General features: G+C 40.1%; 1 protein-coding gene across 2 annotated transcripts in view; it reads left to right on the forward strand.

Annotated features, from left to right (window-relative positions):
- USP6NL (USP6 N-terminal like) overlaps positions 1-22,998 on the forward strand; it is a 170,903-nt gene that overhangs the window by 143,787 nt on the left and 4,118 nt on the right. The gene's annotated exons all lie outside the window — the stretch shown is intronic.

Consider the following 22,998-nt stretch of genomic DNA (forward strand, 5'->3'; position numbering starts at 1 on the left):
TCATCAAGATTCACTAGAAAACAAACTGTCACAGTTTGATGGTGGTCAGAGGCCTTGTGCAGCATCACCCTTGCTAAGTGAGGACACCCCGCTTGTGTTCAGTGTACTAATGTCTGTTCCCCGCTGATTCTTTACCATAGCAGAGAGCGCCCGTGGAACAGCAGTGACTAAGTATTCGTGCCACTTTAACATTTATTTCAAAATATCTTGCCTTTTTTTTTCAAAAAGAGTCAAGACGTGTTTTAGTAAAAGATATACAGAGAGAAAATATATATATATATATATATAATAGAACTATTTAAACATGAGAATAAAATATTGCAGAATAGGATGATTTAGCATCTAACTAGCAGCTATTATTTTTTGAATACTTAGGATGGGCCACAGGCTACATGCATTATCTCATTTAATCCCTAAAAATAGCTCAGAAAAAGTACTCACCCGCCTTTTACACATGAATAAACTTAGTAGTATATAAGATCTTTTTACTAGGAGGTGGTAGAATGGGCATGGGGAGGGGAGTGCAGATAAAGGGAGAGGAAAAGATAAATAACACCAGGCACGTTGGCTAACGCTTGCCCTGATCGTACTGATAAAGTGCCAAGTGGGGACGTAGTTCTGCACTTTCTAGGACAATAATCTGTCTCTCATCTGTATTTTTACTACTACTACATTGACTTTCTGGGCTTTGTGCTCTGCAGCCTGCCCAGTGTTATCCTCTTTAAATTACTGCAAGCTATATATGGAACATTAAGATAATTAAGTGGTCATTGTAGTAAGAAATTTTAACATCCTATCATCTTAAAAACACACATGAGCATGTTATTTCTTTGTGGCTCCTTTTGAGCTGCCTCAGTTTGCAGTTTGTTTTCCCAGACCCACAGAACACATGGTATTTTAAATTGTTAATTTTTTTTTCCTGGTTGGGTAGAGTTTTCCATTGTTTTGATTCACATTTCTTTAATTTTGATTGAGTGTCTATCTTTTCATTGGGCATTTTAATTTCTTTTTCTATAAACTTCCCTGTTCATCCTCTGCCCATTTTTCTCTTGCTGTATTTATGCACGTTCTTCCTAAGTAAAGGAAATTGGCCAGTTTATTATATGTGTTATAGATACTTTTCATATAGAATTCTTAAAAATTTAATCCCTTTATGGCATCTCACTTCTGTGTCTTAGGTAAAGAATTTTCCACATGCTGAATGAAAAATTTTTGGTTGCCCACATTTTCTCTGCAACTTTTTTGTTTTTATATTTTTATGCTTAAATCTTTAGCCCATCTAGAATTACTTTTGGTTTAAGGGAAGAGTTTTAAGGGTGTGTCTTTAATTTCCATAAATTTGTGAATTTTCCAATTTTACTTCTGTTGATTGACTTCTAACTTCATCCTGTTGTGGTCAGAAAAGATGCTTTGTAGAACATCTATCTTTCAAAATGTGTTGAGACTCAATTTGTGACTTAACATATGGTGTATCCTAGAAAATGTTTCATGTGCACTTGAGAAGAATGTGTATGCTGGGGGCACCTGGGTGGCTCAGTTGGTTAAGTGTCTGCCTTCAGCTCAGGTCATGATCCCGGGGTCCTGGGATCGAGCCCCGCATCGGGCTCCCTGCTCAGCGGGGAGCCTGCTTCTCCCTCTGCCTGCTCCCCATGCTTGTGCTCTCTCCTCTCTTTCTCTTTGGCAAATAAATAAAATCTTAAAAAAAAAAGAATGTGTATGCTGTAGTTGTTGGGTAGGGAGTTCCGTAAATGTCTGTTAGAGCCAATTGGTTTATTGTGTTGTTTCCACCCTCTGTGTCCTCATCTTCTGCCTGGTGGTTCTGTTACCATGGGCCGGGCATCGAAGTTTCCAGCTATTATTGTTGAACTATTTCTCCCTTCAATTCTCTCAGTTTGTCTGGCATATATTTTGATGGTCTATTATTAGGTGCACACATGTTTTCTGTTATTATATCTGCTTAAGATATAATGTTCTTTTTTGTCTCTTGTAACCTTTTTAAGATGTGTAGTCTGTTTTGTGTGATTTAGTATAGCTGCCCCTACTCCCTTTTGTTACTGTTCGCTTGGAATGTCTTTTCCATCCTTTCACTGTCAATGTGTTGGTATCTTTTGATCTGAAGTGAGTCTCCTGAAGGTAACATATGGTTGGATCATGTGTCTTTATTCATTCTGCCAATCTCTGTCTTTTGATTTAAGAGTTTAAACTGTTTACTTTTGAAGTAATTACTGATAAGGAAGGACTTCTGTCATTTTGCTATTTTTGTCCCTTATTTCCTGGGTTACTATCTTACCATTTGGTTGATTTTTTTACTGTGAAATGTTGAAATTACTTATTTTCTTCTCTGTATATTCCATAGCTGTGTGTGTGTCTGTGTTTAAAGGAGTTATATTTAACATTCTAAAGTTATAACTTTCTAATTTGGATTTGGATTAACTTCAATAACATATAAGAGCTCTGCTCCTTTACAGCTCCATCTCCAGCCCTTTCAGTTGTTGATTCCCCCAGATGACATCTTTATACAATCTGTGCCCAAAAACATAAACTAATAATTCTTTTATGATACTTTTTTTTATTATTAACATATAATGTATTCTTTCAGGGGTACAAGTCTGTGATTCATCAGTCTTACACAATTCACAGTGCTCCCCACAACACATACCCTCCCCCGTGTCCATCACCCAGCCAGCCCATCCCTCCCACCCCCTCCACTCCAGCAATAATCTTTTAAATGCATTAGTCTCTTAAATTATGGAGAAAACAAAATGTGGAGTTACAAACTGAAGTTACAACAATACTAGCTTTTAGACAAATAATTGTTTTTTTAAAAACTATTATTCTCTTAAATCATAGAAAAACAGAAAGTGGAGTTACAAATCATTGTTATAGTAGTAATAGCTTTTATAATTCCCCATGTTTTCACCTGTACTCTGATCTTTTTTTTTTTTTAAAGATTTTATTTATTTATTTGAGAGAGAGAGAATGAGAGACAGAGAGCATGAGAAGGGGGAGGGTCAGAGGGAGAAGCAGGCTCAATGTGGGACTCGATCCCGGGACTCCAGGATCATGACCTGAGCCGAAGGCAGTCGCTTAACCAACTGAGCCACCCAGGCACCCCTGTACTCTGATCTTTATTTCTTTTTTTAATTTAAATTCAATTAGCCAACATATAATACATCATTAGTTTTTCAATGATTCATGAGTTGTATATGACAACCAGTGCTCATCACATCTTTCTTTCTTTTTATGCCTTTGAATTTCTATGTAATGTCCTTTCATTTCATACTGCACTCTTGAACATTTCTTTCAGGGCAGGTCTAGTGGTAACAGACTCCCTCCACTTTTGTTTATCTGGGAATGTCTTAATTTTTCCCTCACTTTTGAAGGACAGTTTTAACAGATATAGGATTCTTGGTTGATAGGTTTTTTTTTTCTTTTGAATGCTTTGAATATATTGGCTGACTTGTGGCCTCCAAAGTTTCTGATGAAAAATCTGCCTATAACCTTATGAGGATGAGGATACCTTTTATATGACAAGTTGCTTCTCTCTTACTGCTTTCAAGAGTCTGTCTTTTGAAAGTTTGACTATAATGTGTCTCAGTGTGGGTTTGAGTTCATTTTATTTGGAGTTCTTTAAACTTCTCGGATGTTTATATTCATGTCCTTAATCAAATTTGGGAAGTTTTCAGCCATTATTTTGTCAGATATTTTCTCTGCCCTGTCTCCCTCTCCTTCTGGGACTCCCATAATGCGTACGTCTGTCTGCTTGATGGTTCCCTTAGGAAACCATAGTCCCTTAGGTTCTGTTCACGTTTCTTCCATCTTTCTTCTTTCTGTTCTTCAGACTTGATAATTTCCATTGTCCTGTCTTAAAGTTGGCTGATTCTTTCTTCTACTGCTTAAATCTGCCTTTGAATGCTCTAGTGATTATTTAATTTCATTTATTATATTTTTCAGCTCCAGAATTTCTGATCTCTTTTTATGTGTTCTCTTTATTCATGTTATCATTTTGCTCATACATGATTTTCTTAACTTTATCCACATCTTGTTCTTTGAGCTTCTTTAAGACACTTGTTTTAAAGTTTTTGTCTAGTTTATCTACCATTGGTCTTTTTCAGGGACAGTGTCTGTTGATTTATTTTTTTCCTTTGAATAAGCCATGCTTTCCTGTTTCTTTGTATCTCTTGGGATTTTTTTTGTTGAAAACTGGGCATTTGTATACAGTGATGTGGTACCTCTGGAGCTTTCTCCCTTTTCCCCAGGTTTGCTGGGTTTTTTTGTTGTTTTATTGTTGTAGGTTGTGTCTGTGTCAAGGATCTGCCTGAAGTGTAAACTTAAGTTCTTCTCAGAACCTTTTCTGAAACTTTCCCTACACGGGAATAGTCACTTTCTAATTTTAGCCACATATGTAGTGGTTTTCGAATGTTCTAGTCTTTAATATCTGCCTCCCAGAAGGGGGAAAAAGTGAAGAGCAGAAAAAGGGGACTGGCCCTTTAAAGTCCCTGAAAGTCGCCTAGAGGGGCTTGCAACAGTGGGGGGCGGTGCAACCGAAGCGGCCTCCACCTCTCTGTCTACGACTCTCTGATGCAGCAGCCATCAGCAGCCAGAGCACAGCTCTCCAGTGTGTGGAGGACGAGTTCTTCTCGCCCATCCTGGTCCTCCAGGCTGCATGCACACTGCTCCAGGAACGGTGTGAAGCTGGCGTGCCCCGTGGCTGGGGGTGGTCATGGGCAGTGTCTTACAGGGCTGAGAGCTGAAGTTGACCAATATTAACTGCAGTTGACCGTTCAAGCCTTCTCCTGGCAGTTGTAAGCTTTCAGTAGACACCAGAGTTCCAGAGTAGTTCTATAGACAGATCCTAGGTGGGGAGACAGATTCCTGGTGCTTTTTATTCTGCCATCTTCCTAGAACCCTTCCTTTTCAATGTATTTCTAATGTTATCGAGCAAGTTTGATTCCCCCGCATTTTCCAAGATTCTAGATTATAGAGTTATCAACAAATAATAGTGTTTTTTCTTCCTTTTAAATATTGATGCTTCTTACTTATTTTTCATCTCAAGAAGGTACCAAACTTACTGTTTTTTCCAAATTTAAAAAAAGTGGATGTTGAGTTTGTTTTGTTTTGTTTTAAATGGTTTTTAGGTACAAATGAGCTAATCTTTTTATTTTTTTTCTTTTTAAAACCTTTTAGTATGGTGAATTTTATTAATGTATTTTCTAATTGTGAACCATCGTTACACTTCTTGGATAAATTTCACTTAGTTGTGATAAATTATTCTGGTAAAGTACTGATGATTTATACTTGCTAATATTTTACTTAACTTTTTTGTTCTTGTTATTCCTGTGTGGATTGCAATTAACTAAAATTTCTGTTTTATCAGGTTATTCTAGCGGCATAATTTGGAAAGTTTCTTCTTCCTCTGTGTTCTGGAAAATTTTATGTAGTATTAAAATTGTCCCTTAACTGTTCAAAATACACTTAGGAAACTGTTTTAGTCTGATATGCTTATTTTGTGGGGAATCACTCTTTAATAACTTTATCCTTTCCTGGTTATTGGTTGTTTTGTTACTTGTTTTGTCTTCTGAGGTCATGGTGCATCATCTATTTTTTCTTAGAAGGTTGTTCACTTGAGTTTCTAAATTTATTTGTATAAAGTTCTACAAAAAGCTTTTCAAACATACACAAAAGAGTGTTAAAGACCCCCCAATGTATCCATCACACAGCTTATTGAATAATTTTTCAGTGAAAAATAAAGACCTCATGATATTTCACCCTAAATACTGCAGTCTCTGTGTCTAAGAAACAAGGACTTTCTCCTGGCTAACCACAGTGCTGTTATCAAACCTCATAAAAATAACCATCTAATTCTCAAATATGATCTAATACCAATTCCATATTAAAAGTTTTCCAGTTATACCCAAAACTGTCTTAGCTGTTTTTCTCCACCAGGTTTTAGCCAGGGACCCACTTTGTTTATATGCCTGTTAGGTTTCTTAATTTGCAACAGCATCTTCCTCTCCCTTGCTTCTCACCCCTACGTTTTATTTTACTCCTTTGTCAGTGATGTTTCCCATTGCCTCAGAGAATGAATGTCACCTATTTTGGAGTAGTCTGAATTTTCTTTCCAGTAGTCATTCAACTGGTTCCTGTAGCTTCTATATTTCCTATCAGCTTAGAAGTTAGATGTAGAGGTTTAATTAGATTCGGATGAAATAGGAGGCAGATAATGACTAGTTTTATTACTGTCAGTGATACTTCTTGATCCCTGGCTAAAAGGTAGTAAAAACCAGATCTCTTTCTTTTAAAAATAAAAGATTTTTTTAATTGCAAGAACTTTTCAGTTAGCAAGTGATCTGTGGCATAATGTTTTGACACTTTACAGATATCCACTTTCCTTTTAATCTTTCCCGATGGTTTTAGCTTCCATTAATAATCCTTGCCGAAAACAAATATTTTGTTACAGATTGTAAAGTAGTAATTTTCAAATTCCATTATTTCTTTTACATTTATCGACAGATTTTCTTCTGTAACAAAGAGTTTTCTTTCCATCAACAGGGGCTCTTTAGTTACCCTAAGATGTATTTCCTACTGAAAAGGCAGAATAAATGCTTAATTGTTTTCTTTTACCAACTTTCAAAGGTAGGAGTTGATGTTCTTGATTATCTCCAGTGGCAGAAAGTGAGCTTTTGTTTTGGCTTTCTCACTGTGAGTCCATGGAATTTGATATATTCTTCATATTTCAATCAGATATAATTATTATTGTTTTAATGTTCACATTGTTCTCAAGTGGGATCTCCCTTAAACTGATTTCTCTGTTCTTCTGACTCAGCACTGTTTGTCTTTAAATACTTCCTTTTATGTGCAACAAGATATTTCTGGCTTACCCTAAAAATCCCCTATTCCTCAGATTTATTACACAAATAATTTATGAATATAGCCTCATAAGAACTCTAAACAATCTTTGCAGTATGTTGAGTGAAGTATGAAGGTTTTCCATTACTTCAGGTTGGGGAATATTCTTTGAGTCCATTTCTGTTGCTTTTACATATAAACTTGTGTTGAAAGCACTTATATTTACAGAACTGTACCCAGCTTTTTCGTAACTTTTATCAACAAATGTTTCCTTCTCTTCCGAATTTGCTGTTTATATTCTTGTTTGTGTTGTTAGTCTTCGTTTGTTAGGAGTATATCAAGCCTTTCCTTTATGTCGCTTATCTGATTTCTAGCCATTTGTGCTCTGTCTTACGTTGTTTCTGTTTTATTAATTCTATCATGCCTTTCTTTTTAACCGCTGCTGTAGTAAACATGTATAAAGCAGTTAGAAAGTTTCAGCTCTCCGTCTCTTAATGTAACTCAACTCTGAAGATCCCAGTTTAAATAAACTGTATGTCGAGTTGACAAGTAGAGCATTAAACTGACTGCCATTGTTTCCTGCGTACCCCGTTGGCTTGCGATCTTGAGGTGGAACTATCCCTTGGTTCTCCTCAGCTATCTATCTTCTGTTCACAGGAGGCCGTCTGGCAAAGATGTTGTCAGTTAGGGAAGTCACTCAGGTTAGAAAGCCCATGTTGATCCACGGTGACTGCCCGTTGGGCCCAGCTCTAGCTTATGGCCATGTGACCTTGAAGAATCAGGAGCAGATTTTTCTTAGAATAATTGAGAGAGCCATTTTAATTTTTATCTTTTATTTTAGGTATCAGAAAACATGAAACTTAAGGAACCTTGTTAAGAAAGGAAAGCATTTTGTTGCTTTTAGCTGTGGTACATGTCCTTTTTCACCCTAGGGAAATTGGGATTCTTTATTTTGTCTCTTTACAGCAAAACTTTGCCAGCTTGAGGATTGCCTTTTCTCTTTCGTATGGTTTTTTGTAATGGTAAGCAAAAGTTTTGACTGGAACAGAGGAAGAAAATGTTCATTTTCCCATTTTTCCTGCAGTATTTCCTATCATGGTAAAATGTTCAACTTTACCCCATCTTCTTAGTCTCCAGAACCTCCCCGTTACCCCCTCTTACTAGCACTCCAACCAGTGACAGTCCGTTCAGACGTTCAGACACCAAGTTCTGTGTTTCTTTCGATTCCTCCTCTCCAGCCTCACTCCCGGGGCTGCATCGTCTGCATCGGAAGCCCTGACTCCTGTGTTGCTCACCTCCTTGTCTTGCCAGAGTCATCTGGTGAAACGGCCAGCCCTTCAAGGGGTACTTCTGTGCTCAAGGGAAAAGATCCAGCCTCCTCAGTTTGACCTAAGATACTCTCCCAGTCTGCCATCTGCTTTTTCTCCTATTTCCATACTTCCTACCTCCTCAGACACTTTTAACATAATAACAATAATGGCAAACTTTTGAGTCTTATATGATAGCCTTCTTGCAAAATGCTTTCTTTACATACACGTGTCACTTAATTTTTTTCAACAGCCCTTTGGAATAAGGTTATTGACTCAGGTTTGTTAATATCCTCGAGGACAGTTTTTGGTGCACAGAATTATTGAGGTTTCTAAAATTAGTATTTGGTTTCTTACAGTTACAAATCCCGAAACCTAGTTCTTCTTTAGTTTGTTAATTCAGCTTATAGAAGTCAGTAGACTGTTTCTAAATCTGGGAAAATTTGCCATTCTCTTTTAAAGGGCACGTTAATGTTTGGTTAATGTTAATGGTAGTTAATGTTTGGTTCCACTTAAAAATGAACTCCTACAAACATTTTAAATTGTATTTATAAATTTAATATATGCAGTTCCTTAAACATCAACTTTTAAATTTAAAAACAAAACCTTGCCTGGTTCTTAAATAACTTCTAAATGTGATAAATTTAAGAATTTGCTGAACCTTGAGTCCCTTAAAAATTAGTTATACTACTATTTATAAATTTCAAATCATAAGTTCAAATCAGTGACTTTTAATTGGCATAAAAAAGCAACTTGGCCAAATTCTCTTAATGTAAATATGTGAAATACTAAATATGGACAGATTCCTTAAGGCAAAAAATACAGAATCAATCCTGTGTTTAATTCTCTTCAGTTTTTCTATGCTTAATTCTAGATCTTTATGAATGAAAAAGTGAATTTCAAATACATTTGAAAGGTACTTTGTCAGTTGAAATACAAGCCTGGACTCCAACTGGATTTTCTTGTCAGTGACTGAACTTCCACTTTTTATTGTCACTGGGTCCGTGCCCCTCAGATGGCTTAGCCACATAGTCCAGACACCGCAGATCCCGCTTGCACATCACCTAATTCTTTGTTCTCCTTGAGGAAGTCCGCAGCTTTCCACCCAGGAGGATTGGACTTTTGCATTTTTTGGCCTTTTACTTTTACCTTTTACCTTTAAAGGTCTTTGAACATGATGGAGTCCTGTGTTTCTTTGTTTTTTATCTGGAAGGACCGTAAATCTTTTTTTTTTTTTTTTAAAGATTTTATTTATTTATTTGAGAGAGAGAGAATGAGAGACAGAGAGCACGAAAGGGAAGAGGGTCAGAGGGAGAAGCAGACTCCCCGCCGAGCAGGGAGCCCGATGTGGGACTCGATCCCGGGACTCCAGGATCATGACCTGAGCCGAAGGCAGTCGCTTAACCAACTGAGCCACCCAGGCGCCCAATCTTTTTTTTTTTTTTTTAAGATTATTTGTTTTTACACGCACGAGAGAGAGAGAGAGCCCTCGTGCGCGTGCACTGGGGTGGCGGGTGGGCAAAGGGAGAAACAGACTCACCGCTGAGCAGGGAGCCTGATGCGGGACTCAATCCCAGGACCCTGGGATCATGACCTGAGCCGAAGGCAGACGCTTCACCGACTGAGCCACCCTGGCCCCGTGGAAGGACCATAAATCTTATATTAAGAGACATTATTTTAATTTTGGAATAGTTTTCATGCTCGTTCTGCCATCAGTAGTAGTAGTAGTAGTAGTAGTACTAGTAGTCGTAGTAGTACTAGTAGTAGTAGTAGTAGTACTAGTAGTCGTAGTAGTAGTACTAGTCGTAGTAGTAGTACTAGTAGTCGTAGTAGTAGTACTAGTCGTAGTAGTAGTACTAGTAGTCGTAGTAGTAGTACTAGTCGTAGTAGTAGTAGTACTAGTCGTAGTAGTAGCACTAGTAGTAGTAGTAGTAGTACTAGTAGTCGTAGTAGTAGTACTAGTCGTAGTAGTAGTACTAGTAGTCGTAGTAGTAGTAGTACTAGTAGTAGTAGTAGTACTAGTCGTAGTAGTAGTACTAGTAGTCGTAGTAGTAGTACTAGTAGTCGTAGTAGTAGTACTAGTCGTAGTAGTAGTACTAGTAGTAGTAGTACTAGTCGTAGTAGTAGTACTAGTAGTCGTAGTAGTAGTACTAGTCGTAGTAGTAGTACTAGTAGTCGTAGTAGTAGTACTAGTCGTAGTAGTAGTACTAGTAGTCGTAGTAGTAGTACTAGTCGTAGTAGTAGTACTACTAGTAGTAGTACTAGTCGTAGTAGTAGTACTACTACTAGTAGTAGTAGTACTAGTAGTCGTAGTAGTAGTACTAGTCGTAGTAGTAGTACTAGTCGTAGTAGTAGTACTAGTCGTAGTAGTAGTAGTAGTAGCAGCAGCAGCAGCAGCAGCAGCTTATAGATGAGGAAACTCGGGCCTCAAGGTTAAGCACTGCCCAAGGTCCCACCCCGGTGACCAGGCCTGACTGCCAGACCAGCACCATACCTTAAGGCTGACTAGCTGCCGCCCCTCAGGGTCCCGCTGCCGTGTTGTGCGCTCCCAGTTCTTTGCCTTGGGATATGCTTCTCCCGCAAGGGTGCCCTGAACAATTCTCCAGGTGCCTCTGTCCTCCATTCTGTTTTAGTTTTCACGACTGGCTTATGCATTATCTTCTCTTTCTGAAGCCTTGTCAGCCAGTTGCAGCCTCCCAAATCACGGAACTCAGACTCCCGGGGTTTTGTACGTGATCCGCACCCGGTGCATGCTCCCAGTGCTTTGCTGCTCATGTTCACTCGGCGTCTGTGTTGGACAGTGAGTTCTTGAGGACAGTGACATGTCTTCGTGTCACCAGCACCTACTTCAGTGCCTGGCATATAACAGACATTCAATCAGTATTTTTTCTTTTCTTTTTTTTAAAGATTTTTTATTGATTTATTTGACAGAGAGAGTCACAGTGAGAGAGGGAACACAAGCAGGGGGAGTGGGAGAGGGAGAAGCAGGCCTCCCGCTGAGCAGGGAGCCCGATGCGGGGCTCGATCCCAGGACCCCGGGATCATGACCTGAGCCGAAGGCAGACGCTTAACCAACTGAGCAACCCAGGCACTCACAATCAGTATTTTTTAATGAACTAATGAAGTTTTAATCTATTTTTTAGATAATGAAGACTACCATCTACAAAAGGTTAGCTAGTATGAGGCAGTTTTTGAGGTAATGGGACTATTTTGTATCGTGATTACATACACACAAAGGAGTCAACTGTGTTTGTCAGTTAAAAAAAATAAAAACTGTCCCACTTTTTGAGGGCTTAGGTGGGTTTTCACTTATTTGTTTATATAATAGAACTTGATATTATACGTGCTCAACAGTTTATATACATATATATATGAATTGAAACACTAGGAAACACAAAGTGCAGATTTAAAAAATTAAGTTATTTCAGGGGCGTCCAGGTGGCACAGTCAGTTGAGTGTCTGACTCTTGGTTTCTCTGCCATGGACTGAATGTCGGGGTCGTGAGATCAAGCCCCGCGTGGAGCTCTGTGCTCAGTGGGGAGTCTGCTTGAGATTTTCTCTCCCTTTCCCTCTGCTCCCCCCCACGCTTGTGTGCTCTTGCTCTAAAATAAATACATAATCTTAAAATTATTTCACAAACATCTATTGAATTTATGTGGCATTATATAGATTTATAAATGTGTTTAAATAATTCTCTCCTTTCTGCTTCCCCTGTCTTTCAAGTTTTGTCTGATGAGAAAAAAAGTCAAGCCTGTGAACTGACTGTGATAATTAAAGGACCCTTTTTTTTTTTTTTTTTTTTTTTTACTATTGTAGCTGTAAATACAGCAAACTACTTCACTACAGAAAGGAGGTATGATTGTTGAAGGTTATAATAATCCTTGAGTTGTATATATTTATGGCTAATAGTACATTAAACAGAAATAAAGCCATTTGATTTTTCAGATATAAACTTGGAATTGCTGATTTTTGTGACAATATTTTCAAACTCAGTTGGACTTAATATTTGATCTGGAAAGGAGTAAGATGACTCCCAGAATAATTTTCCTGACAACAGCCCCTGCCATTTCTTACTGAAAACTGTTTAGAACAGTCAGAGTACATATATTCTGTCGTTGAAATTTAAAAGTAGGATCTTCCTTACGAGAGAGCACTTAGAGCAGTTTGCTGTAATTCTGTGTCTCCTGTTGGGTGCATAAAGCTGGTAATACCTTCTGACACCTTTGACCTGCACGGTTTGTAGTTCAGTGTAATGTCCACGGGGTGGCAGCAGAGACTTGAGTAAGATCAAAGGTGGACAAACCTGAGGGGATTTGAGGGATTCTCCCGTTTTGGGTTTTTGTTTGTTTGTTTGTTTGTTTGTTTGTTTGTTTGTTTAAGGGATGGCTAGAATAATCTTTTTATTGGCTTCCTTTTTTTTTTAAAGAGAAAATGTTCAAAAAAACCCAACTAATAAACTCTTTTGCCTTTATTAAAATATATCAAGTTGGCACTGGCATAAAAATACCACTTTTGATGGAACCCTAGTAAAGATATCACTGTTGTATTTTCACAGAGGTGTCCCTGTTATATATGGTAGGAATTGTGGTGCTTTCTTACCCGTTAAGAGTAGGGCAGTAATTCTTCTAGACACCCCTGTTTTCAAGGGGAAGAAGAGAACTAAATTATAGGCATGGCGTTTATAGTGGGGTGAGCACAGACAGTACTGTGGCTACTGAAGCGTTCAGAGTGAAGTGTGGAAAATAACTATTAATACGTATTGCCGGTGTACAGCCATCTGTTTTTTTTTTTTTTTAAAGATTTTATTTATTTATTTGAGAGAGAGAGAATGAGAGATAGAGAGCACGAGAGGGAAGAGGGTCAGAGGGAGAAGCAGACTCCCTGCTGAGCAGGGAGCCCGATGCGGGACTCGATCCCGGGACTCCAGGATCATGACCTGAGCCGAAGGCAGTCGCTTAACCAACTGAGCCACCCAGGCGCCCCTACAGCCATCTGTTTTGACACCAGTTATATTCCAATCTTACAGTTACCCTTGATTGCTGGGGGCGAAAGGCCATAGGTGAACCAAGCAAAGCCAAGTCCAGCAGTGTTCGTGTGTATGTGGGGGGGGTTCAAGCAGGAGAAGATGGGTCTAAGGATTGTACAAGAATGTTTAATGCTTATTTGGATCACTTTTGTGGGAAAAGGGCAAAGAATATCATTAGCATATGAAAGTACGGGCGACGGCATTTGTCCTTCCTGAGGGGTCTACACAGTCTGTCTTCAGCTCAGTGAGGTCGAATAATTCATCTTCAGGAAGGCATTGCCTTTATCACAAAGTCAAGTAGAGTTTTCTTCCAGATTTCATAATTACCAAGCTCGGATTGCCCTGGCACAGGGTCCTTGAGTTTGGGTACTGCCTTTGGAGTGGAGCGGCTTCTGCCTTGCTCACGTCCCCGCTCAGACACGAGTGTCTCTGGGAAGGGAGACGCCGCTCCGCTCCTCCGTTCCCTGTGGCCGCCTCCACTCTCTGCCCTGTGCTCTCCTTCCTTCTCTTTCTCGTCCTCCTTGTCATTCACCTCCCCTCTCTCCCCCACTTTCTCTCCTCACCTCTTCTTTGCCCCCTTTCTTCTCTGGTCACTTCTTTCTGCCTCTTCTCATCCCCCCTGCCCTTGAGAGAGACAACCCTTTTCCACAGCCAGCGTTGCTCCCAGGGCCAAGGACCTGTGCTGAGACGCAGGCCACATGTGTATGTTTGATCGCTGTTGGGTTACTGAGAATTCTACACGTTAGAGATGTTTGGTCATTTATGGGAGTAACTTGAACATGGCCTACCGTGTCCTCAGTCAGCAGGTATTTATGGAAAGTAGATGCTGATGCCAGGATCCTGAGCCATGTATCAGTTCCACCTGTTGATCTTTAGCACCCCCCAGGGCACAGATCACTATAGTGAGGAGGGATGACCAGATACTGTTGTAAATGAAGCAAATCCCGGTCTGCAGGCTGGCCCCGGCACCTGTGAATATCCTGGCCCTCCATAGTCTCATGTGTGTTATTATCTTTAAAATTGGGATGAATTGGGTTTTTTAAGTCCCTATATTTTAGAAGGCTCTTTCTTATATCTCTGTCTACTGCGTCTTTCAAATTGTTTTTACATTCTTCTATGCTTATTGAAAATCTCTTTGGGGGCAGAGAGGCCGTATCCTCTAAATGTCTTTGTACATTTGAGGTATTCACCCTGTACCTACTACCCGGCCCTAGTACCTCATGAGAGATTGCCATTTAGAAATTAGTTAAATGCAGTGTCACTTTGTCTGCACTGGATTTTTTTCCCTCTAAACCCTGCTACATCTAGTTTCTTAGCTGGTAGATCTTAGGTATTTATAACCATTATGTTTCTGTGCTGTTTATATGGACAGTGTGTCAGTACTCTAACTCATATTTAATGACGTACGAATGAATAGACATTTTGTCACCACCTCACTTGTAATTCCATTACTATCTTAGATACTAGCGGTTGGCATCTGAAAGAAGTATACTTTAAGTAGGTTATTGTCTACTAGGGGAAAGGGACTGGTGTTTTGGGCTACCATGAAGGAGCTTGGAGATGCTACTTTTCTGATATTTTAGAACAGTCACAGAATTTTTTCCCCACTATGGGTTTGGGCCTCTTGCCCATTCAGTAAATAACTTGTTAAAGTTTTCTTTTAATTCTATGATGTGTAGATGCACAGAACATTAATGTCCCTTTCTTAGAAAACTTGCTGTATTGACTTGAATAAAAAGTGGTGTTAAATGTAAGGTGAAGGGGCGCCTGGGTGGCTCAGTCAGTTAAGTGTCTGCCTTTGGCTCGGGTCATGATCCCAGGGTCCTGGGATCGAGCCCCGCATCGGGCTCCCTGCTCAGCTCAAAGCCTGTTTCTTCCTCTCCCTCTGCCTGCCGCTCCCCCTGCTTGTGTTCTCTCTCTGTCTGCCAAATAAATAAATAAATAAAATCTTTTTTTTTTTTTAAAGATTTTACTTATTTATTTGACAGAGAGAGACACAGTGAGAGAGGGAACACAAGCAGGGGAGTGGGAGAGGGAGAAGCAGGCTTCCCGCAGAGCAGGGAGCCCGATGCGGGGCTCGATCCCAGGACCCTGGGATCATGACCTGAGCTGAAGGCAGACGCTTAACGACTGAGCCACCCAGGCGGCCCTAAATAAATAAAATCTTAAAAGAAATAAATGAAGGTGAATACTTTTCTTACCCTTTATATTGAAAAATTAAATCTTCCATGTATGTATGTATGACGCATACCTTTCCATTTTGTTTCATGCATGAATTACCACCTTGGTCTCTCCATTTCCTTTTTCTCAATCTTCTTATTCCTTCTCTTGAGTTATATATGCCTTATATCTGTAATCCCACATTTTTACTCTGTGTCCTCTTAATCTTTACCAGTATGTGCTTTTTATCTAATTAAAGGATTTCAGGATGGAAGTCTACAGATCTAGAGTACAACCTTATTTTCCCCAGAGATGTTCCATTTTCTCTCACAGTCCTTTTTCCTCTCCACTTTCTTGCTTCCACCTCCCCCAAGTTTTTTGTTTGTTTAGTCTTTCCCCTGGATTGGTCACTTACTAACCCTTTCTACTCTGGTCCAGTTATTCCAAACCTGGAGTCTTGCTTAAATTCTGGGTTACACACTTACAAAGATGCCCTCTCGTGTCCGTCATTGTCAGTAAGTCAGTCTAGCTGAATGTCTATGGAAAATGCTATGGAAGCCAACCCTAGATTGACCGTCCCTAGCAATACCGTGGCGACCACAACACAGAAAATGGCATATGGGAATCTGCGAAGTAATGGAACTCTCATTACTATGGATCTGTTACTGCCTGTGTCTACCTTCCACATTTGTTTTGTTCAGTTGTCTTTTTGATGTGGTTATGTAAAATAAATTTTAATTATTATAGTTGATTTCATTACATGTCGACATTGAAAATACGCTAGGAACATAAAAGCAGATGATTATACTGAAATTTGTGATTTTTTAACTAGCAGAAAAAGGCAATCCATAAAATTAGTGTTTACTACAGTAACTCAGTTTTGAGATTGAGGATGTAGATGCTAGGGTAATGTCTTCTTTCAGGCTGCTGTAATAGAAATACCACAGATTGAGGGGCTTTAACAACAGAGGAATATTTTCTCATAATTCTGGAGGCTGGGAAGTCCAAGATCAAAGTGTTGGCAAGGTTGATTTCGTCCCTCTTTGGCTTCAGCTGGCTGTCTTCCTACATGGTCTTCCCTCTATACCTGTCTGTGACTGTACATCTCTTCTTAGAAGGACGTCATCCATATTGGGTAAGAGGCCCACTCCAGTGTCCTCATTTAACCTTACTCACCTCTGTGAAAGCCTTATCTCCAAATGCTGTCATACTCTGCGGGATTAGGGGTTAGGGCTTCAACACATGAATTCTGAGGGGACCGACTTCAGCCCAGAACAGTGGGGTAATTTTTAGGCACAGACTTTGCTGAAGAAGAGAACACACAAATCTGTCCGCTGGTGAATTATCCCCACCTCTAGGGCCCGGTCCACCTCGGAGGACGCAGAGCATGTGGCTCTCCACTAGGGCAAACACGCTAGGTACTGCCCACTGCCTCACACGGGTGAGTCAGGCTCAGACTCTCCCTCCCTCTAAGTGTCACCTGTCTGGGGTATTTGGGAAGGTGTGACGACAGAAGGAGAAGGCTTGTCCCCCGCCTGGCCCAGAACCCCCTGTCTGACCGCTCCTCCTCCAGCGGGGTGTCCCCCCTGCTCTGCCAGGGGCCACTCCTCACTCCACTGTTGACCACAACTGGGGCGACCCCACGGGATGCAGTCCTTGCGGTGCAATATGGCTACTTTCCTAGAAGCCTTTGCAGAGGGGGTGGTATCATACCTCTCTTTGTGGCCCCATCCACTGCCCCACTCTGAAGAGAGGTGAGGGCACTAATCCCATCATGAGGTCTCCACCCTTATGACCTAATTACCTCCCAAACCCCGTCTCCAAATACCATATTACATTGGGGAATTCCAGTATATGAATTTTTTTGGCAGGGAGCGGGGGGAGACACAAACATTCAGTCCATAGCAGAGAGTTGACCTTGTAAAAACCTAATTACAAGTGAATCTGGCTTTCATGGGTTGTGAATTGATACAGATGGAAACACTGAAGATGAGATATGTGCATCCACAGTGCAGGCTGAGAAACATTTGCAGCTTTCACGCGTAGACTGATGTTCTGGGGAGGCCCCGTGCATGCATGTTGCAGCACCGGTTCATTTTGAAGTCTGGTGGTGGTGTTGCTGTGTAATACTGCTCTGGAGAATGTGTGGGATGTTTTCGGTTATTGCCCATGAACTGCAGTGCTGGTGGCTCTGGGTGCCCGCTGCCGAAAGCCACTGGAGTGGTGGAGCAGTGGAGCAGCTTAAAGGGCTCAGCGGGAGAGTCTCTACAGCTAATCCAATTTTGTCCTGTAACAGCACATCTCGCAGGCAGGAATTAACCACTCTCTGGGCACCACTGCTTTGCTTTTCTTCTTGATGGTTATGGTTTTCATCAGGCTCCCACTCACCCACCTGGAAAGAGCATCGTGGTGATTGGCTGATATTTTTATCTGATGGAATATCAACCAGCCATTGAATTAGCCACTCAGGTTACTGCCTTGTGCCCTTAGGAAATTGTCCGAGTGGGGACCAAGAGGAAATTCATAAGTTCAGTTTTTCCTTTATATAGGTCTTTATATCTTCTTGATAATTTGTTTGTTGGTGTCATCTGCCTACGGGGAAGAAGGAATTCCTGTATTTATCTGGGACTCAATGGATAACTACTTGTAGAGCTGGTGAAAGCTTTTTTGGGGCCACAGATTTTAATTTTATTTTTGTTGATAGTTTTTTAACCCAATAGGCTAAATAACTCCTTGTGAATATTCTCGACTTGTGCTGCATTTGAGTCCCCTTTTTACTTTGATTCTAGCTGTTTCCTATGAGGCTAGTCAGACACTGAACTGGAATTGCCTCAGACTATTTCACAGACAGCATTCATAAACACGGACAACTTTCAGAGTTTGGGTTATCACTTAAAATATCGTGTCCACATACCATAAAATGTCTTTTTTATAAAAAGATATGAGAACAGGGACACCTGGGTGGCTCAGTTGGTTAAGCATCTGCCTTCGGCTCAGGTCATGATCCCAGGGTCTTGGGGTCAAGCCACACATCGGGCTCCCTGCTCAGCTGGGAGTCTGCTTCTCCCTCTCCCTCTGCTGCCCCCCCTCCCCCCGCTTGTGTGCTCGCTCTCTCTTTCAAATAAATAAAATCTTAAAAAAAAAAAAAGATACGAAAACAATATTGGTTGCACCCTCTGTCACTGAGCAGTATCTAGTGCCGTCTTCAATCCCAGAGGGCCCCTTTGCTCCGCTCATCCCTCGCAGCCCACACCTAGCGCATGAGCGAGTGTGTGGACCCGACCTTACAGTGTATGTGAGAAGCAGCCCCTTCTCATGAGTTCCATCCAGAGGGCTCTGGAATCAGCTCTGGGTTTGAACTGTGCATCTGCCACTTACCAGCTGGAGCCCCTATGCAGGTTCACTTCTGCCTCGGTTTCCTCTGTACAATGAGAGTCACAGTGGTGGCCTAAGTTATATGCCTGTTGCTAAATGCTGTGTGTACGGCTTTTTGAGTGGTGGCTGACACATGGTAAGTGCGTACTGAAAATTAGTTATCACTGTTACTGTTAACCAACAGTAATTATTACATAGTCAAAGTCCAGCCCACCAAGGTGAACTTGGTAAGAGAGGTATCAGATGGTGTTACTGTTTGCTGAGAAGCCCTCAGTAGGTTACAGTGAACTCGGAAAGAAATTCAGAGTCCGTACTGTAGTTTTCAAGGCCCTGGGTGTTGTGAGTCTTCCGTTCCTCCGGGCTCGTCCCCGGCTGTTCTCTGCCTGTCTCCCACTCAAGGTGCAGGGTGCCTTTGTTCCTGCCAGAACTCTGCCATGCCCCGTCCTGCCCCAGCCCAGATCGCTGTCTTCTCCTGATGCTGGCTGTCCTCTGAGCTGTGCACAACCAGCCATATATGCTCCGTAACGACAGGGACCTCATCCTTTGTGTCCTCTCTGGATGGCCAGCACCCTGAGCAGTGTCTGGTACATAGTATTTGCTCGATACATATGTATTAATGGATACATGAACAAAACAAACTGTTATTGCCAGTTTACTGTGTGTGCTTTCAAATGTGCTTCAGAAGTATCTCTGGAGTTTAATGAATGTGGCATAAAAGGCAGAACTGGAATGAAAACACGGGGTCCTGGTTCCCATTCAGCATCTGCCATGACAGATCACACGGCTGTCTGAGACTCTGCTTCCCATTCTAAAATACAGGCAGAGCTAGGTCTCGAACCCTCGGACTCTGAGCAGCTGCCCAGCTGAGGGAAGAGGAGACAGGGTGACTTTCCACTTTCATCAGAGCAGCTGTGTTTACATTTTCTTTATATATTGGGGCTTCATATGAAATTCGGTTTGAAAAAAAAAAGAGTCTGCTTTTAAAAAGTTTAAGGAACTACTGGATTAGAAGAGCACAAAGGTTGGGGCACTTGGGTGGCTCAGTCGGTTGAGCATCCGACTGTTGATCTCAGCTCAGGTCTTGATTGATCTCAGGGTTGTGGGCTCAAACCCTGCATTGGACTCCACGCCCAGCCCAGCGTGGAGCCTACCTAAAAAAAAGGAAAAGAAAAAAAAAAAGGAGCACAAAGGTAATTTTTAGCTTAATAATTCTGATTCCAGTAGCTTAACTCTTTCAAGGATATTGTTTCTTCATCATTTTCTGTTCTCCAACCCCCCAAAAGAAAAGTTCACTGAATATTTCTTTAAAATACCTTAGAAGCATGATATGTGGGTAAATAACAAAATTATCATCCATCAAGACTGTGAGCTACATGAAAATAATGTGTTTGCTCACGTCTCATGGACCCATCACTTAGCGCAGTGCCTAAAGCCGAGCTCACTCAGTAAATATTGTAGATGGATGGATGGGTAGATATATGAAGAGAGCAACAACATATTGTTAAGTGAGAATATATTATTTTGTAATACAAACCATGGAATGTTTACAAATGAAGTCTTGTTTTTTCAAGATGATATTTATTGGTTATCTACATTATAATCATTTTAATTTTTTAAAACTCTTTTAAAAAGTTTTGTTTTTTAATTCCAGTAGAGTTAACATGCAGTGCTATATTAGTTTCAGGTGTACAATATAGTGATTCAACAGCTCTGTATATTACTCAGTGCTCATCATGATGAATGTGCTCTTAATCCCTTTCACACATCCTCCACCCACCTGCCCTCTGGTAACCATCAGTTTGTTCTCTGTAGTTAAGAATCTGTTTTGGTTTGTCTGTCTGTCTGTCTGTCTCTCTTTTTTTTCCTTTGATGCTTTATTTTCTTAAATTCCACGTGTTAGTGAAATCACATGGTATTTGTCTTTCTCTGACTTATTTCATTTGGCATCATACTCTAGCTCCATCCATGTTGTTATAAATAGGAAGATTTTATTTTTTATGACTGAGTACTATTCCATTGTGTATGTATATTACCACATCTTCTTTATGCATCTGTCAGTGGACATTTGGACTGCTTCCACATCTTGGCTATTGTAAGTAATGCTGCGGTAAACATATGGGTGCATGTATCCCTTTGAATTAGTGGTTTTGTATTCTTTGGGTAAATACCCAGTAGTGCAATTACTGGATCTTAGGAATGTTCTACTTTTAACTTTTTTTTTTTTTTAGATTTTATTTATTTATTTGAGAGAGCGAGAATGAGAGAGAGAGCACATGAGAGGGGGAAGGGTCAGAGGGAGAAGCAGACTCCCCGCTGAGCAGGGAGCCCGATGTGGGACTCAATCCCGGGACTCCAGGATCATGACCCGAGCCGAAGGCAGTCGCCTAACCAACTGAGCCACCCAGGCGTCCTACTTTTAACTTTTTGAGGAACCTCCATACTGTCTTCCACAGTGGCTGCACCAGTTTGTATTCCCACCAACAGTGCACGAGGGTTCCTTTTTTTTCCCCACATCCTCACCAACACTTACTATTCGTTGTGTTTCATTTTAGCTATTCTGACAGGTGTGAGGTGTTATGTCATTGTAGTTTTGATTTGCATTTCCTTGATGATGAGTGATGTTAAACATCTTTTCATGTGTCTGTTGGCCATCTGGATGTCTTCTTTGGAGAAATGTCTGTTCATGTCTTCTGCCTATTTTTAAATTGGATGATTTCTTTTTGGTGTTGAGTTGATTAAGTTCTTTATATATTTTGGATACTAACTCTTTATCTGATATGTCATTTGCAAATATCTTCTCCCATTCTGTAGGTTGCCCTTTAGTTTTGTTGATTGTTTCCTTTGCTGTGCAGAAGCTTTTTATTTTGATGTAGTCCCAATAGTTTATTTTTGCTTTTGTTTCCTGTATCTGAGCAGACATACCTAGAAAAATGTTATACTACAGCTGATGTTAGAGACATTACTTCCTGTGCTCTCTTCTAGGATTTTTATGGTTTTAGGTCTCACATTTAGGTACTTAATCCATTTTGAGTTTATTTTTGTGTGTGGTGTAAGAAAGTGGTCCAGTTTCATTCTTTTGTATATAGTTGTCCAGTTTTCCCAGCACCAGTTGTTGAAGAGACTGTCTTTTTCCCATTGCATATGCTTTTCTGCTTTGTTGAAGACTAATGAACCATCTAATTGTAGGTTTACTTCTCAGCTCTCTATTCTGTTCCATTGGTCTGTGTGTCTGTCTTTGTGCCAGTATGATACTGTCTTGATCACTACAGCTTTGTAATAGGACTTGAAGTCTGGAATTGTGATACCTCGAGTTTTTTGTTTTTTGTTTTGTTTTTTTTTTTTCAAATTGCTTTGGCTCTTCAGGGTCTTTTGTGGTTCCATTTTAGGATTGTTCTAGTTCTGTGAAAAATGCTGTTGGTATTTTGATAGGAATTGCACTAAATGTGTAGATTGCTTTGGGTAGTATAAACATTTTAACAATATTTGTTCTTCCAGTCCTTGAACACGGAGTATCTTTCCATTTCTTTGTGTCATCTTCAATTTCTTTCATCAGTGTTTTACAGTTTTCGGAGTACAGGTCTTTCACCCCTTTGATTAAATTTATTCCTAAGTATTTTATTCTTTTCGGTGCAATTGTAAATGGGATTGTTTTCTTAATTCTCTTTCTGCTGCTTCATTATTAGTGTATAAAAGTGCAACAGATTTCTGTACATTGATTTTTGTATCCTGTGACTTTACTGAATTCATTTATCAATTCTAGTAGCTTTTTGGTGGAGTCTTCAGGGTTTTCTATATATAGTATCATGTCATCTGCAAATAGTGACAGTTTTACTTCTTCCTTGCCAATTTGGATGCCTTTTATTCCTTTTTCTTGTCTGATTGCTGTGGCTAGGACTTCCAGTATTGTGTTGAATAAAAGTCGTGAGAGTGGACGTCCTAAAACTGTTTACTGAATGGCCAATTTATTGTACCTTCCTTTAGTTCTTCATTGATTTTCTGATGTTAGTTATGTAAAATATAAAACTAAAAGTACCCAGTATGATTTTCTTTCTTTTTCTTTTTTAAATATTTTTTTTTCCTTTTTTGCATTTGCCGTAGGATCCTTTTAGAGTTATTAACTTTGAGATGGAGTACTATTTCTTTTTATCATGATGTTATACTATGGCGGGTACTTGAGATAATAATACTAGTAATAATAACAATAATAAGCTATTTTGGGATAACTTTGAAACTACCTGCCTTTTCAATTTGGCAGACCTGCTTGAATTTGGTAGGAGAGGT

The sequence above is a fragment of the Eumetopias jubatus genome, unplaced genomic scaffold, assembly GCF_037043125.1.
Source record: "Eumetopias jubatus isolate StellerSeaLion01/CBP00866 unplaced genomic scaffold, mEumJub1_p1.0 scaffold_8, whole genome shotgun sequence".
In the NCBI taxonomy this organism is placed as follows: domain Eukaryota; kingdom Metazoa; phylum Chordata; class Mammalia; order Carnivora; family Otariidae; genus Eumetopias; species Eumetopias jubatus.